Source organism: Cherax quadricarinatus, chromosome 66 (assembly GCF_038502225.1).
Source record: "Cherax quadricarinatus isolate ZL_2023a chromosome 66, ASM3850222v1, whole genome shotgun sequence".
NCBI lineage: Eukaryota > Metazoa > Arthropoda > Malacostraca > Decapoda > Parastacidae > Cherax > Cherax quadricarinatus.
Window position 1 is genome coordinate 1,607,161 of NC_091357.1, and position 16,055 is coordinate 1,623,215.

The following is a 16,055-nucleotide window of genomic DNA, read 5'->3' on the forward strand; positions in this document are numbered from 1 at the left end:
GGGAGTCACAGTGGGAGGTGGAAAGGGAGAGATCCGTGTTTGTCTATGGGCTAGACGAAGCTAAAGGGGAAACTTATGATGAAAGAAAGCAGGAGGAGAAAAAAGCGATTGAAGATATCATGAAGGTGATAGGCGAGGGGGACATGACCCAGGTGGCAAATTTTCGGAGAATTGGGTGGTTCACAAAGAAAAGGAATCGGCCTCTCAAAGTAATTTTCAAGGCAGAATCAACCCGAACCATGATCCTGCAGGAGAAAGCACGGCTGAGAGGCAAGCAGGAGTTCCGGAGTGTGTACCTCGATCGGGACAGAACACAGGACGAAAGGAAGACAATGAAAGAGAGAGTTCAAAAACGAAAGGAGAAATGGGAGGAAATGAAAAAGGAGAGCAGAATAACCCAGGATCAAATGGAAGGACAAGCGCACCCCCCAGAAACACCTGCAGAAGGACTCCAGTCACGACACCCCCAAGGCAACTGAACAATCCAAACCAACCATCACACACCGATCCCTCTGTTTCCACCCCCCGCACCACAGTTACAGTATTAGAACAGAAGTTGAAGGTTTGGTACACAAATGCAGATGGATTAACGAATAAACATGAGGAATGGCAAGAAAGAATCAATGAGAAGTCCCCAGACATCATAGCAGTTACAGAAACAAAACTCAAGGAGACAATAACAGATGCAATCTTCCCACCAGGATACCAGATCATGAGGAAAGATAGAAGGGGCACGGGGGGAGGTGGGGTTGCTCTGCTCGTAAAAAACAGATGGAAATTCGAGAAAATGGAAGGCATAGGTGAGACGGGAGAAAGAGACTACATAGCAGGTACACTTCAGTCTGGGGAACACAAAGTGGTCATTGCAGTGATGTATAATCCACCACAGAACTGCAGGAGGCCAAGAGAGGAATATGAAGAGAGCAACAGAGCAATGGTGGACACACTTGCTGAGGTGGCAAGAAGAGCTCACTCCAGCAGAGCAAAGTTGCTGGTTATGGGGGATTTCAACCACAGGGAGATTGACTGGGAAAACCTGGAGCCACATGGGGGTCCCGAAACATGGAGAGCCAGGATGTTGGACGTGGTGCTGGAAAACCTCATGCACCAACATGTTAAGGACACTACCAGAGTGAGAGGGGAGGATGAACCAGCAAGATTGGACCTTGTGTTCACCTTGGGCAGCTCAGACATTGAGGACATCAAGTATGAGAGTCCCCTAGGAGCAAGTGACCATGTGGTTCTGTGCTTTGAATACATAGTAGAGCTGCAAGTGGAGAGAATAACAGGAGTTGAATGGGAAAAGCCTGACTATAAAAGAGGGGACTACATAGGGTTGAAGAACTTCCTGCGGGAGGTCCAGTGAGACAGAGAACTGGCAGGAAAGCCAGTAAATGAAATGATGGAATATGTAGCAACAAAATGCAAGGAGGCAGTGGAAAGGTTTATTCCCAAGGGCAACAGTAACAACGGGAAGACCAGAACGAGCCCCTGGTTTACCCGACGGTGTAAGGAGGCAAAAACAAAGTGCAATAGAGAATGGAAAAAGTACAGAAGGCAGAGAACACACGAAAATAGGGAGATCAGTCGCAGAGCCAGGAATAAGTACGCACAGGTAAGGAGGGAGGCCCAGCGACAGTATGAAAATGACATAGCATCAAGAATCAAGACTGACCCGAAGCTGTTGTATAGCCACATCAGGAGGAAGACAACAGTCAAAGACCAGGTGATCAGATTAAGGACAGAAGGTGGAGAACTCACAAGAAATGATCAGGAGGTATGTGAGGAGCTGAACAGGAGATTTAAGGAAGTTTTTACAGTAGAGACAGGAAGGGCTGTGGGAAGACAGCACAGAAGGGAACATCAAGAGGGAATATACCAACAAGTGTTGGATGACATACGAACAACTGAGGAGGAGGTGAAGAAGCTCTTAGGTGACCTTGACACCTCAAAGGCGATGGGACCGGACATCTCCCCATGGGTCCTTAGAGAAGGAGCAGAGATGCTGTGCGTGCCTCTAACCACAATCTTCAACACATCCCTTGAAACTGGGCAACTACCAGAGAAATGGAAAACAGCTAATGTAGTCCCCATATTTAAGAAAGTAAACAGAAACGAGGCACTAAACTACAGACCTGTGTCTCTGACATGTATTGTGTGCAAAGTCATGGAGAAGATTATCAGGAGGAGAGTGGTCGAACACCTGGAAAGGAACAAGATTATAAATGAAAACCAGCATTGGTTCATGGAAGGCAAATCTTGTATCACAAACCTGGAGTTTTATGACAAGGTAACAGAAGTAAGACACGAGAGAGAGGGGTGGGTAGATTGCGTTTTCCTAGACTGCATGAAGGCCTTTGACACAGTTCCCCACAAGAGATTAGTACAGAAGCTGGAGGATCAGGCGCATGTAAAAGGGAGGGCACTGCAATGGATAAGAGAATACCTGACAGGGAGGCAGCAACGAGTCATGGTACGTGAAGAGGTATCACAGTGGGCCCCTGTTACGAGCGGGGTCCCACAGGTGTCAGTTCTAGGACCAGTGCTATTTTTGATATATGTGAACGACATGATGGAAGGAATAGACTCTGAAGTGTCCCTGTTCGCAGATGATGTGAAGTTGATGAGAAGAATTAAATCGGACGAGGATGAGGCAGGACTGCAAAGAGACCTGGACAGGCTGGACATGTGGTCCAGTAACTGGCTTCTCGAATTCAATCCTGCCAAATGCAAAGTCATGAAGATTGGGGAGGGGCAAAGAAGACCGCAGACAGAGTATAGGCTAGGTGGACAAAGACTACAGACCTCACTCAGGGAGAAAGACCTTGGGGTGACCATAACACCGAGCACATCACCGGAGGCACACATCAACCAAATAACCGCTGCAGCATACAGGCGCCTGGCAAACCTGAGAATAGCGTTCCGATACCTTAATAAGGAATCGTTCAAGACACTGTACACTGTGTATGTTAGGCCCATACTGGAGTATGCAGCACCAGTCTGGAACCCACACCTGGTCAAGCACGTCAAGAAGTTAGAGAAAGTACAACAAACATTGTCCTATAAAAACGAAACAGATCACAAACAAACGGCTTGGTTGCCCATGGCTAACCAGCACCATTCTGAAATCCATTGACAAGAAACACCAATATGAAAAGCAATATAGACAGGGCTTAATACACAAAGATATTCTTAAACACTATTCATCAGTTCTCACCAAAGTAATAAAGAAAGCCAAACAACTATACTACTCCAGTAGATTCACAGACACTAGAGGAGATATAAAAAAGACCTGGAAAACACTCTCTCAGATTCTAGGGACCCACAAACTGAAAAAAAACAAGAATATTGTCCTAACTAAACCTAATGAAACACCACTACATCCCACTGACACAACTAACAAGATAAACGACTTCTTCTCAACCATAGGATCTAATCTCGCCAATAAAATCCCACATACTAATGCCCATGCCGGGGACTACCTAGATGGGAATTTCCCAAATTCCTTCTATCTTGCACCAACTGAGCCCTCGGAAGTCACCGAGATTATAAAGTCACTTAAAAACAACTCCGGGAATCTGTCTAATGTCCCACCATTACTGTACAAGCGAGCGGCCCATATCCTTTCGCATGCTATTTCATTACTTTTTAACAAGTCACTAGAAACTAGCACCTTCCCGAAACTACTCAAGATGGCAAGGGTTACACCAATACATAAAGGTGGTGACCCTACAGACTTAAACAACTATAGGCCAATATCAAACTTACCATTGCTATCCAAAATCTTTGAGAAACTCGTGCACAGGAGACTATATTCATTTATAACAGCACAAAGCATACTCAACCCCTGCCAATTTGGATTTAGGAAAAATAAAAGCACTAATGATGCAATCATAAAAATGCTAGATCTGCTTTACACAGCATTGGAAAATAAGGAATATCCACTAGGAATTTTTATTGACCTAAGAAAAGCTTTTGACACAGTAGACCACGACATCCTACTCCACAAACTTGATGCTTATGGTATAAGAGGCCATGCGCTTGCTTATTTCAAATCTTATCTTACTAATATGTGTCAGTATGTTACCATTAAAGACACAGCATCAACAACACGGCCACTTGATACTGGAGTTCCGCAGGGAAGTGTCCTTGGTCCCCTGCTCTTCCTCATATACATCAATGATCTTCCAAACGTATCCCAACACCTGAAACCCATTCTCTTTGCTGACGACACGACTTAAGTCATCTCTCACCCTAATCTTGCCACCCTCAACACCATTGTTAACGAGGAGCTGATCAAAATATCGACTTGGATGACAGCCAATAAACTTACGCTTAACACTGACAAAACCTACTATATTATGTTTGGTAGCAGAGCAGGAGATGCACAAATTAACATTAAGATCGACAACACTCTAATTACCAGACATAATGAGGGCAAATTCCTAGGCCTATACCTTGACAACAACCTGAATTTCAGCACCCATATCCAACACATAACCAAAAAAGTATCCAAAACAGTTGGGATCCTCTCCAAGATACGATACTACGTGCCGCAAAATGCCCTTCTCACACTATACCACTCACTTATTTATCCATACCTCACCTATGCTATTTGTGCTTGGGGATCAACTGCAGCAACACACCTAAAGCCAATAATAACCCAACAAAAAGCTGCAGTAAGAATAATCACTAAATCCCATCCCTGGCAACACACCCCCCCACTCTTCATAGATCTAAACTTACTCCCTGTTCAGTACATCCACACTTACTACTGTGCAATCTACATCTACAGGACCTTAAACTCCAATATCAACCTTGACCTAAAACGCTTTCTTGATAGTTGTGACAGAACCCACAGGCATAACACCAGACACAAACATCTCTACGACATTCCCCATGTCCGACTAAACCTTTACAAAAATTCAATGTATGTCAAAGGCCCTAAAATCTGGAACACCCTACCTGAGAACTCTAGAACTGCAGACACATTCATCACCTTCAAAACTACCATTAGAAAACATCTTATCTCCCTGATAAACCCCATCAACTAACTACACGAATACCACCTGGTGGTTCACACTTACACTCACTCACCCATTTGACCATAAACAGAAATATTAATCTCAATCTTAAAATAATGAATCCTATGATACTCCAATACTGAAACTATGTACTGTGCCAAAACAAAAGCATTCACATTGCTAAACTCACAAACTAGTATTTAGTCACTTAGCCATAATACCAACTTACCTCATAATTTGTAATATTTTAAAATAATGAATTAAATTAAGTCTGCCCGAAATGCCTAGCCATGCTAGGCGTTCTAGTGGTACACTCTGTAATCATTATTTAACTACATGTAAACCACACAACAACCAAATTCTGTAAATTCAACATTGTAATCTTTATAGAGAATAAACTTTGAAAAGGTTTGCAACAAGGCTAGTCCCGGAGCTCAAGGGAATGTCGTACGAGGAAAGGTTAAGGGAAATCGGACTGACGACACTGGAGGACAGAAGGGTCAGGGGAGACATGATAACGACATACAAGATACTGCGGGGAATAGACAAGGTGGACAGAGATAGGATGTTCCAGAGAGGGGACACAGGGACAAGGGGTCACAACTGGAAGCTGAAGACTCAGACGAGTCACAGGGACGTTAGGAAGTATTTCTTCAGTCATAGAGTTGTCAGCAAGTGGAATAGCCTAGCAAGTGAAGTAGTGGAGGCAGGAACCATACATAGTTTTAAGAAGAGGTATGACAAAGCTCAGGAAGCAGAGAGAGAGAGAAGACCCAGTAGCGATCTCGACCCCTGCAACCACAATTAGGTGAGTACAATTAGGTGAGTACACACACACACACACACACACACACACACAACTCTAACTTGAGCCTCACTATCCTCGTAAAAACTCTTCACTGCTTTCAGTAACCTACCTCCTACACCATACACTTGCAACATCTGCCACATTGCCCCCCTATCCACCCTGTCATACGCCTTTTCCAAATCCATAAATGCCACAAAGACCTCTTTAGCCTTATCTAAATACTGTTCACTTATATGTTTCACTGTAAACACCTGGTCCACACACCCCCTACCTTTCCTAAAGCCTCCTTGTTCATCTGCTATCCTATTCTCCGTCTTACTCTTAATTCTTTCAATTATAACTCTACCATACACTTTACCAGGTACACTCAACAGACTTATCCCCCTATAATTTTTGCACTCTCTTTTATCCCCTTTGCCTTTATACAAAGGAACTATGCATGCTCTCTGCCAATCCCTAGGTACCTTACCCTCTTCCATACATTTATTAAATAATTGCACCAACCACTCCAAAACTATATCCCCACCTGCTTTTAACATTTCTATCTTTATCCCATCAATCCCGGCTGCCTTACCCCCTTTCATTTTACCTACTGCCTCACGAACTTCCCCCACACTCACAACTGGCTCTTCCTCACTCCTACAAGATGTTATTCCTCCTTGCCCTATACACGAAATCACAGCTTCCCTATCTTCATCAACATTTAACAATTCCTCAAAATATTCCTTCCATCTTCCCAATACCTCTACCTCTCCATTTAATAACTCTCCTCTCCTATTTTTAACTGACAAATCCATTTGTTCTCTAGGCTTTCTTAACTTGTTAATCTCACTCCAAAACTTTTTCTTATTTTCAACAAAATTTGTTGATAACATCTCACCCACTCTCTCATTTGCTCTCTTTTTACATTGCTTCACCACTCTCTTAACTTCTCTCTTTTTCTCCATATACTCTTCCCTCCTTGCATCACTTCTACTTTGTAAAAACTTCTCATATGCTAACTTTTTCTCCCTTACTACTCTCTTTACATCATCATTCCACCAATCGCTCCTCTTCCCTCCTGCACCCACTTTCCTGTAACCACAAACTTCTGCTGAACACTCTAACACTACATTTTTAAACCTACCCCATACCTCTTCGACCCCATTGCCTATGCTCTCATTAGCCCATCTATCCTCCAATAGCTGTTTATATCTTACCCTAACTGCCTCCTCTTTTAGTTTATAAACCTTCACCTCTCTCTTCCCTGATGCTTCTATTCTCCTTGTATCCCATCTACCTTTTACTCTCAGTGTAGCTACAACTAGAAAGTGATCTGATATATCTGTGGCCCCTCTATAAACATGTACATCCTGAAGTCTACTCAACAGTCTTTTATCTACCAATACATAATCCAACAAACTACTGTCATTTCGCCCTATGTATGTATATATGTATGTATGTATGTATATATATATATATATATATATATATGTATATATATATACACACACACACAAGTGATGCACCACTGAGCTGTTAATTAGCGCTGGCACCCCAAACTTACCTACCACACCCTCTCTAAAAGTTTCTCCTACTTTAGCATTCAAGTCCCCTACCACAATTACTCTCTCACTTGGTTCAAAGGCTCCTATACATTCACTTAACATCTCCCAAAATCTCTCTCTCTCCTCTGCATTCCTCTCTTCTCCAGGTGCATACACGCTTATTATGACCCACTTCTCGCATCCAACCTTTACTTTAATCCACATAATTCTTGAATTTACACATTCATATTCTCTTTTCTCCTTCCATAACTGATCATTTAACATTACTGCTACCCCTTCCTTTGCTCTAACTCTCTCAGATACTCCAGATTTAATCCCATTTATTTCCCCCCACTGAAACTCTCCTACTCCCTTCAGCTTTGTTTCGCTTAGGGCCAGGACATCCAACTTCTTTTCATTCATAACATCAGCAATCATCTGTTTCTTGTCATCCGCACTACATCCACGCACATTTAAGCAACCCAGTTTTATAAATTGAATGCGTGTGATTGTTTATATTTTTTATGTATACTGTTGATATTTGCTTTTAAATACTGACAATATAACACAAAGCACGGAACAAGCAGGGATGGTACCTAGCAGGCTGTCTAAACAGTGATAGTAGCTAGCAGGCTGTCTAAATAGGGATAGTAGCTAGCATGCAGAGTAAGCAGGGATGGTAGCCAGCAGGCAGGGTAAGGAGGGATGGTAGCCAGAAGGCAGGGTAAGCAGGGATGATAGCCAGCAGGCAGGGTAAGCAGGGATGGTAGCCAGCAGGCAGGGTAAGCAGGGATGGTAGCCAGCAGGCAGGGTAAGCAGGGATGGTAGCCAGCAGGCAGGGTAAGCAGGGATGGTAGCCAGCAGGCAGTGGTAGCCAGCAGGCAGGGTAAGCAGGGATGGTAGCCAGCAGGCAGGGTAAGCAGGGATGGTAGCCAGCAGGCAGAGTAAGCAGGGTTGGTAGCCAGCAGGCAGGGTAAGCAGGGATGGTAGCCAGCAGGCAGGGTAAGCAGGGATGGTATGGTAGCCAGCAGCAGGCAGGGTAAGCAGGCAGAGTAAGATGGTAAGCCAGCAGGCAGAGTAAGCAGGGATGGTAGCCAGCAGGCAGGGTAAGCAGGGATGGTAGCCAGCAGGCAGAGTAAGCAGGGTTGGTAGCCAGCAGGCAGAGTAAGCAGGGTTGGTAGCCAGCAGGCAGGGTAAGCAGGGATGGTAGCCAGCAGGCAGAGTAAGCAGGGATGGTAGCCAGCAGGCAGGGTAACCAGAGATGGTAGCCAGCAGGCAGAGTAAGCAGGGTTGGTAGCCAGCAGGCAGAGTAAGCAGAGATGGTAGCCAGAAGTCTGGACACGTTCCATCGCATCCCAAAAACTTCAAACAAAAATTCGCTCTCATTTTCTGCCTGGTGTATTTTATTTCTCAACTTGTCTCATTCAGGAAAGTTCAGCACATAAACTTAGCATCTTCCTCCTCAGTTTTCCCTTCAAAATTCCCCATCCCTCCAAGAAAATGTTAGCCGTGGGATCTCATAGCTAAAAGCAATGATAATTAATTACTTAGCGTAACCGCTGGCCATACGTCTGTTTGTTTTTATATACAACAAAACTGGGAACATCTGCAGTATTCTGCTGACCTATTCTATACATGTTACGTATTTGGAACACTCAGGTTGCGTTACGTACATATTGTGGTAAAGTATGGCAGACCTGAGTGACTAAGTAGGGCACCTAAGTCTATTAACATGTTCATTTTTCCACTACAATCTATCTTTTCCATAATTGTTGTCGCATTTGTTTTGTGTTTCGTAAGGTAAAGTCTAGCATCTTTCCGTAATTCATAAATAAATAAATTTATAGTAAATTCATAACTCATAAATATTATATATTTAATTTATTTGTTAAGTTATGCCATGAGTTAAGGAAAGACCATAGACTTCCCCTTAAGGAAAAGATAAAATAATTGCGGAAGTAATTATGGAAAAGGTAGATTATAATGGGAAAAATGAACATGTTATTATAAGACGAGGGAACTTAGGTGCCTTATAAGTAGGGCAATGATGGTATTGTGTGTATAACACTGAGACTGTAATGTAATGGTTCAGACAGCTGGTAAGCTGAACAACCAGACACTTGTACAACATTTGGGAATGTTTATTGGGATAACGTTTCGCCAGCCAGTGGCTTCTTCAGTCTGATACAGAGGAGAACGGTGAAAGATGAGGAGGAGAACGGGGTTATGGGTCAGTTCTAGAGGTGATACTTCCCTATATTATATATATACGTAAAACAACCACGGGGGTAGTTGAATGATAGCTCCAGTAGTGATGTTCCTTATGACCGTGTTTGCTTGAACTTCTTCCTCTTATCTGCATCATTGCAATCTCTGATGTGTTGACTGCATCACAAATGGCCTAGAGCTATCATTCAACTCAACCCCCTCCCCCGTGGTTGTTTTGCATCTTGCATAAATATGTATTTACTTGTATACATACATACATATATATATATATATATATATATATATATATATATATATATATATATATATATATATATATATATATATATATATAGGTAGTAGGTTGGTAGACAGCAACCACCCAGGGGGGTACTACCGTCCTGCTAAGTGAGTGTGAAACGAAAGCCTGTAATTGTTTTACATGATGGTAGGATTGCTGGTGTCTTTTGTCTGTCTCATAAATATGCAAGATTACAGGTACGTCTTGCTACTTCTACTTACACTTAGGTCACACTACACATACATGTACATGTTTATTTATACACACTCATCTGAGCTTTCTTTGATTTTATTCATAATAGTTCTTGGTCTTATTACTTTTCCTTTTATATCCATGGGGAAGTGGAATAAGAATCTTTCCTCCGTAAGCCATGCGTGTTGTAAAAGTCAACTAAAATGCCGGGAACAATGGGCTAGTAACCCCTTTTCCTGTAATAAATTACTAAAAAGAATAATAAGAAAATTGTCAAAGAAGGAAGTCTGAATGTGCGTTGATGTTGTGCAAATGATAAGAAAGAGATGATTGTGGATGTTATGAATGAGAAGAAGCTGGATGTCCTGGCTTTAAGCGAAACAAAGCTGAAGGAGGTGGGAGAGTTTCAGTGGAGAGGAATAAATGGGATTAGGTGAGGGGTTTCAAATAGAGTTAGAGCTAAAGAAGGAGCAGCAATAATGAAGGATAAGTTATGGCAGGAAAAGAGAGACTACAAATGTATTAATTCAAGGATTATGTGGAGTAAAATGAAGGTTGGATGTGAAAAGTGGGTTATAGTAAGCGTATATGCACCTGAAGAAGGGAGAAGTGCAGAGGAGAGAGAGAGATTTTGGGAAATGTTGAGTGAATGCGTGGGGAGTTTTGAACTAAGTGTGAGAGTAATGGTGGTTGGGGATTTCAATGGTAAAGTGGGCAAAAATGTTGTGGAGGGAGTAGCAGGTAAATTTGGGGTGCCTGGGGTAAATAAAAATGGGGAGCCTTTAATTGATCTATGTGTAGAAAGAGGTTTGATAATAAGTAATACATATTTTATGAAGAAGGGGATAAATAAATATACAAGGTATGATATAGCACGTAATGAAAGTAGTTTGTTAGATTATGTATTGGTGGATAAAAGGTTGACGGGTAGGCTCCAGGATGTACACGTTTATAGAGGGGCAACTGATATATCGGATCATTATTTAGTTGTAGCTACAGTAAGAGTAAGAGGTAGATGGGAAAAGAGGAAAATGGCAACAACAAGCAAGTGAGAGGTGAAAGTGTATAAACTAGAGGAAGAGGAAGTTCGGGTGAGATACAAGGAACTATTGGCAGAAAGGTGGACTGGTGCAAGTATGAGCAGTGGCGGGGTTGAAAAGGGTTGGAATAGTTTTAAAAATGCAGTATTAGAATGTGGGGCAGAAGTTTGTGGTTATAGGAGGGTGGGTGCAGGAGGAAAGAGGAGTGATTGGTGAAATGATGAAGTAAAGGGTGTGATAAAAGAGGAAAAAGTTAGCTTATGAGAGGTTTTTACAAAGCAGAAGTGCTATAAAAAGAGTAGAGTATATGGAGAGTAAAAGAAAGGTGAAGAGAGTGGTGAGAGAGCGCAAAAGGAGAGCAGATGATAGAGTGGGAGAGGCACTGTCAAGAAATTTTAATGAAAATAAGAAAAAAATTTGGAGTGAGTTAAACAAGTTAAGAAAGCCTAGAGAACGAATGGATTTGTCAGTTAAAAACAGAGTAGGGGAGTTAGTAGATGAGGAGACGGAGGCTTTGGGTAGATGGCGAGAATATTTTGAGGAACTTTTAAATGTCGACGAAGAAAAGGAAGTGGTAATTTCATGCACTGGCCAGGGAGGTATACCATCTTTTAGGAATGAAGAACAGGATGTGAGTATGAGGGAGGTGCATGAGGCATTACGTAGAAAGAAAGGGGGTAAAGCAGTTGGAACTGATGGGATCATGACAGAAATGTTAAAAGCAGGGGGGAATATGGTGTTGGAGTATTTGGTACTTTTGTTTAATAAATGTATGAAAGTGGGGAAGGTACCTAGGGATTGGCGGAGAGCATGTATAGCCCCTTCATATAAAGGGAAGGGGGACAAAAGAGATTGTAAAAATTATAGAGGAATAAGTTTACTGAGCATACCAGGAAAAGTGTATGGTAGGGTTATTATTGAAAGAATTAGAGGTAAGACAGAATGTAGGATTGCAGATGAGCAAGGAGGTTTCAGAGTGGGTAGGGGATGTGTAGATCAAGTGTTTACATTGAAGCATATATGTGAACAGTATTTAGATAAAAGTAGAGAAGTTTTTATTGCATTTATGCCCCTCAGGGAAGGTTCCTTGATGTTGGTGAGAGGCTCTTGATTTAGGGAAATGGATCTGTGCTCCAGTTCCCCGAATCAAGCCTGAATGACTTCCACATCCCCCCCAGGCGCTGTATAATCCTACGGGTTTAGCGCTTTCCCCTTGATTATAATAATAATATTGCATTTATGGATTTAGAAAAGGCATATGATAGAGTGGATAGGGGAGCAATGTGGCAGATGTTGCAAGTATATGGAATAGGTGGTAAGTTACTAAATGCTGTAAAGAGTTTTTATGAGGATAGTGAGGCTCATGTTAGGGTGTGTAGAAGAGAGGGAGACTACTTCCCGGTAAAAGTAGGTCTTAGACAGGGATGTGTAATGTCACCATGGTTGTTTAATATATTTATAGATGGGGTTGTAAAAGAAGTAAATGCTAGGGTGTTCGGGAGAGGGGTGTAATTAAATTATAGGGAATCAAATATAAAATGGGAATTGACACAGTTGATTTTTGCTGATGATTCTGTGTTCATGGGAGATTCTAAAGAAAAAATTGCAAAGGTTAGTGGATGAGTTTGGGAGTGTGTGTAAAGGTAGAAAGTTGAAAGTGAACATAGAAAAGAGTAAGGTGATGAGGGTATCAAATGATTTAGATAAAGAAAAATTGGATATCAAAGGAGGAGGAGTATGGAAGAAGTGAATGTTTTCAGATACTTGGGAGTTGACGTGTCGGCGGATGGATTTATGAAGGATGAGGTTAATCATAGAATTGATGAGGGGAAAGAAGGTGAGTGGTGCGTTGAGGTATATATGGAGACAAAAAACGTTATCTATGGAGGCAAAGAAGGGAATGTATGAAAGTATAGTAGTACCAACACTCTTATATGGGTGTGAAGCTTGAGTTGTGAATGCAGCAGCGAGGAGGCGATTGGAGGCAGTGGAGATGTCCTGTCTAAGGGCAATGTGTGGTGTAAATATTATGCAGAAAATTCGGAGTGTGGAAATTAGGAGAAGGTGCGGAGTTAATAAAAGTATTAGAGGGCTGAAGAGGGGTTGTTGAGGTGGTTTGGTCATTTACAGAGAATGGATCAAAGTAGAATGACATGGAGAGCGTATAAATCTGTAGGGGAAGGAAGGCGGGTTAGGGGTCGTCCTCGAAAAGGTTGGAGGGATGGGGTAAAGGAGGTTTTGTGGGCGAGGGGCCTGGACTTCCAGCAAGCGTGCGTGAGCGTGTTAGATAGGAGTGAAAGGAGACGAATGGTATTTGGGACCTGACGATCTGTTGGAGTGTGAGCAGGGTAATGTTTAGTGAAGAGATTCAGGGAAACAGGTTATTTTTATATAGCCGGACTTGAGTCCTGGAAATGGGAAGTACAATGCCTGCACTCTAAAGGAGGGGTTCGGGATATTGGCAGTTTGGAAGGATATGTTGTGTATCTTTATACGTATATGCTTCTAAGCTGTTGTATTCTGGGCACCTCTGCAAAAACAGTGATTATGTGTGAGTGAGGTGAAAGTGTTGAATAATGAAAGTATTTTCTTTTTGGGGATTTTCTTTCTTTTTTGGGTCACCCTGCCTCGGTGGGAGACGGCCGACTTGTTATATATATATATATATATATATATATATATATATATATATATATATATATATATATATATATATATATATATATATATATATATATATATATACCAAAAGAACCTTAGAAAACTTACCTAACCTTGTTATAACAAGTGTAATTTAAAATAGCCTATCCCAACTATATAGATATATACATATTCACAAACACTGATCTTTGGCTGAAGGAGACTCGAACCTACGAACCTTGGAACAAGGTACGCAGTGCTTTACCAACCTAGCTACACTGGTCGGTAGACGCCAAGGTATTGACCAGTGTAGCTAGGTTGGTAAAGCACTGCCTACCTTGCTCCAATGTTCGTAGGTTCGAGTCTCCTTCAGCCAGAGATCAGTGTTTGTGAATATTTCGCCTGTTCTTACGAATTCCTGGCATATATATATATATATATATATATATATATATATATATATATATATATATATATATATATATATATATATATATATATATATATATATATATATAATGTATAGGGCTATACAGTGCTGCTATGATAATGTAAAAATTAATAATTTTGTACCAAAAGTACCTTAGAAAACCAACCTGACCTTGTTATAACAAGCATAATTTAAAATAGCCTATCCCAACTAAATATATTTTACATAAGTTTACAGAAATTTAATAATAAACATACACAATGAAATACATTTTTTTGCTAGGTTCAGAAAGATTTTTTGCGAAAATATTGCATACGCAAATTTTCGCTTGCCTTATTCAGCAAGAAGAGCGTTGATATTTAAGTTAAAATCGCATGTTTTACCAATTCGGCTCGACATATTACTTATATATATATATATATATATATATATATATATATATATATATATATATATATATATATATATATATATATATATATATATATATATACACATGAAGCTCTTTAGAGTTGAAAGGTTAACTGAGTATCATCTTGAAACATAAGTTACTCTTGATTAGCATCACTTTCGTGAAACTTATGGACATTACTGTCATTTTGTGCTTTTCTTAAAACATTCCTTAGTCAGCAGAGCACAGGCAGGGGAGTGGCGGATGCATCTCTTAGCTGGCCTTTCTGGACTGGACGGTACTCCTAAAAGCATGTGTCTAGGCCCGAACTGAAATTCTCATTCCCTTTTTATTGGATTGCTTCTCAAGATGCAATTACAATCTGCAATGGGAAAGGCCTCGGAGCAACTTCATTACGCAAGCTCACCCTTCCTCCCTCCCTTGCGGTTCTGTTGTAATGTTGATTTCTTTTTTGCGATTAGTTACATTACATATGTATCTATGTATGTATGTATGTAGGGTGACCCTGTAAAAGAAGAAACACTTTCACCATCCACTCCATCACTGTCTTCCCAGAGGCACTCCGATACTGCAGCTTGAAACAGTTCATGTTCCCAACTCTCCTTCAGAGTACAGACGCTTTGCTAACAGATTTCCTTGAATCCTTTAATGTTACGTAGCTTTCACTCCAACTTCCATCTAACACGCATGCTGGATGTCTAAGACCCTCGCACGCAAAACCTCCTTTGCGCCTCCTCCCTCCAACCTGTCATAGGACGACCCATATCCCGCTTTCCCTCCTCTACAGATTTACATGCCCTCCAAGTCATCCTATGGATAATAGTTTTAGTAATCCCGCACCTCCTAATCTCCAAACTGCGGATTCTATGCATAATATTCACACCACACATTGCCATCAGACAGGACATCTCCAATGCCTCCAGCCTTCTCCTTGTTGCAACATTCATAACCCAGGATTTAAAACCCACATAAGCGCACTGATACTCTCATATATTTCTTTCTTTTGCCTCCGTGCATAACGTTCTTTTTCTTACATTTTTCCGTTCGTTAGATCTATGGGTCACCTTATCTTTCACAGACAAGTTGACAAGTCCACTCCCAAATATCTGAATACATTCACTTCCTCCATACTCCTTCCAATCTAATATTCAAACATTCATTACCAAAATTTTTAGTTGCCTATCATCACCTTGCTCTTTATGTTCACTCTTAATTTCCTATTTTACATGCTCACCCAAATTCTTCCACCTGCGTTTCCAGCTTTTCTTTAGAATATCTCAAAAACGCAGTATCATCGGAAAAAAGCAACTTTGACAACTTCCTCTCTATATTAAATGCCTTATCTTTTAATCTCTCCTACATAACCTAAGCCTCACTATCCTAATAAAACCTTAACTGCTTTCAACAACCTACCACTTATTTCATACACTTGCAACATCCACCATATCATATGCCTTTTGCAGTTCCATGCAAC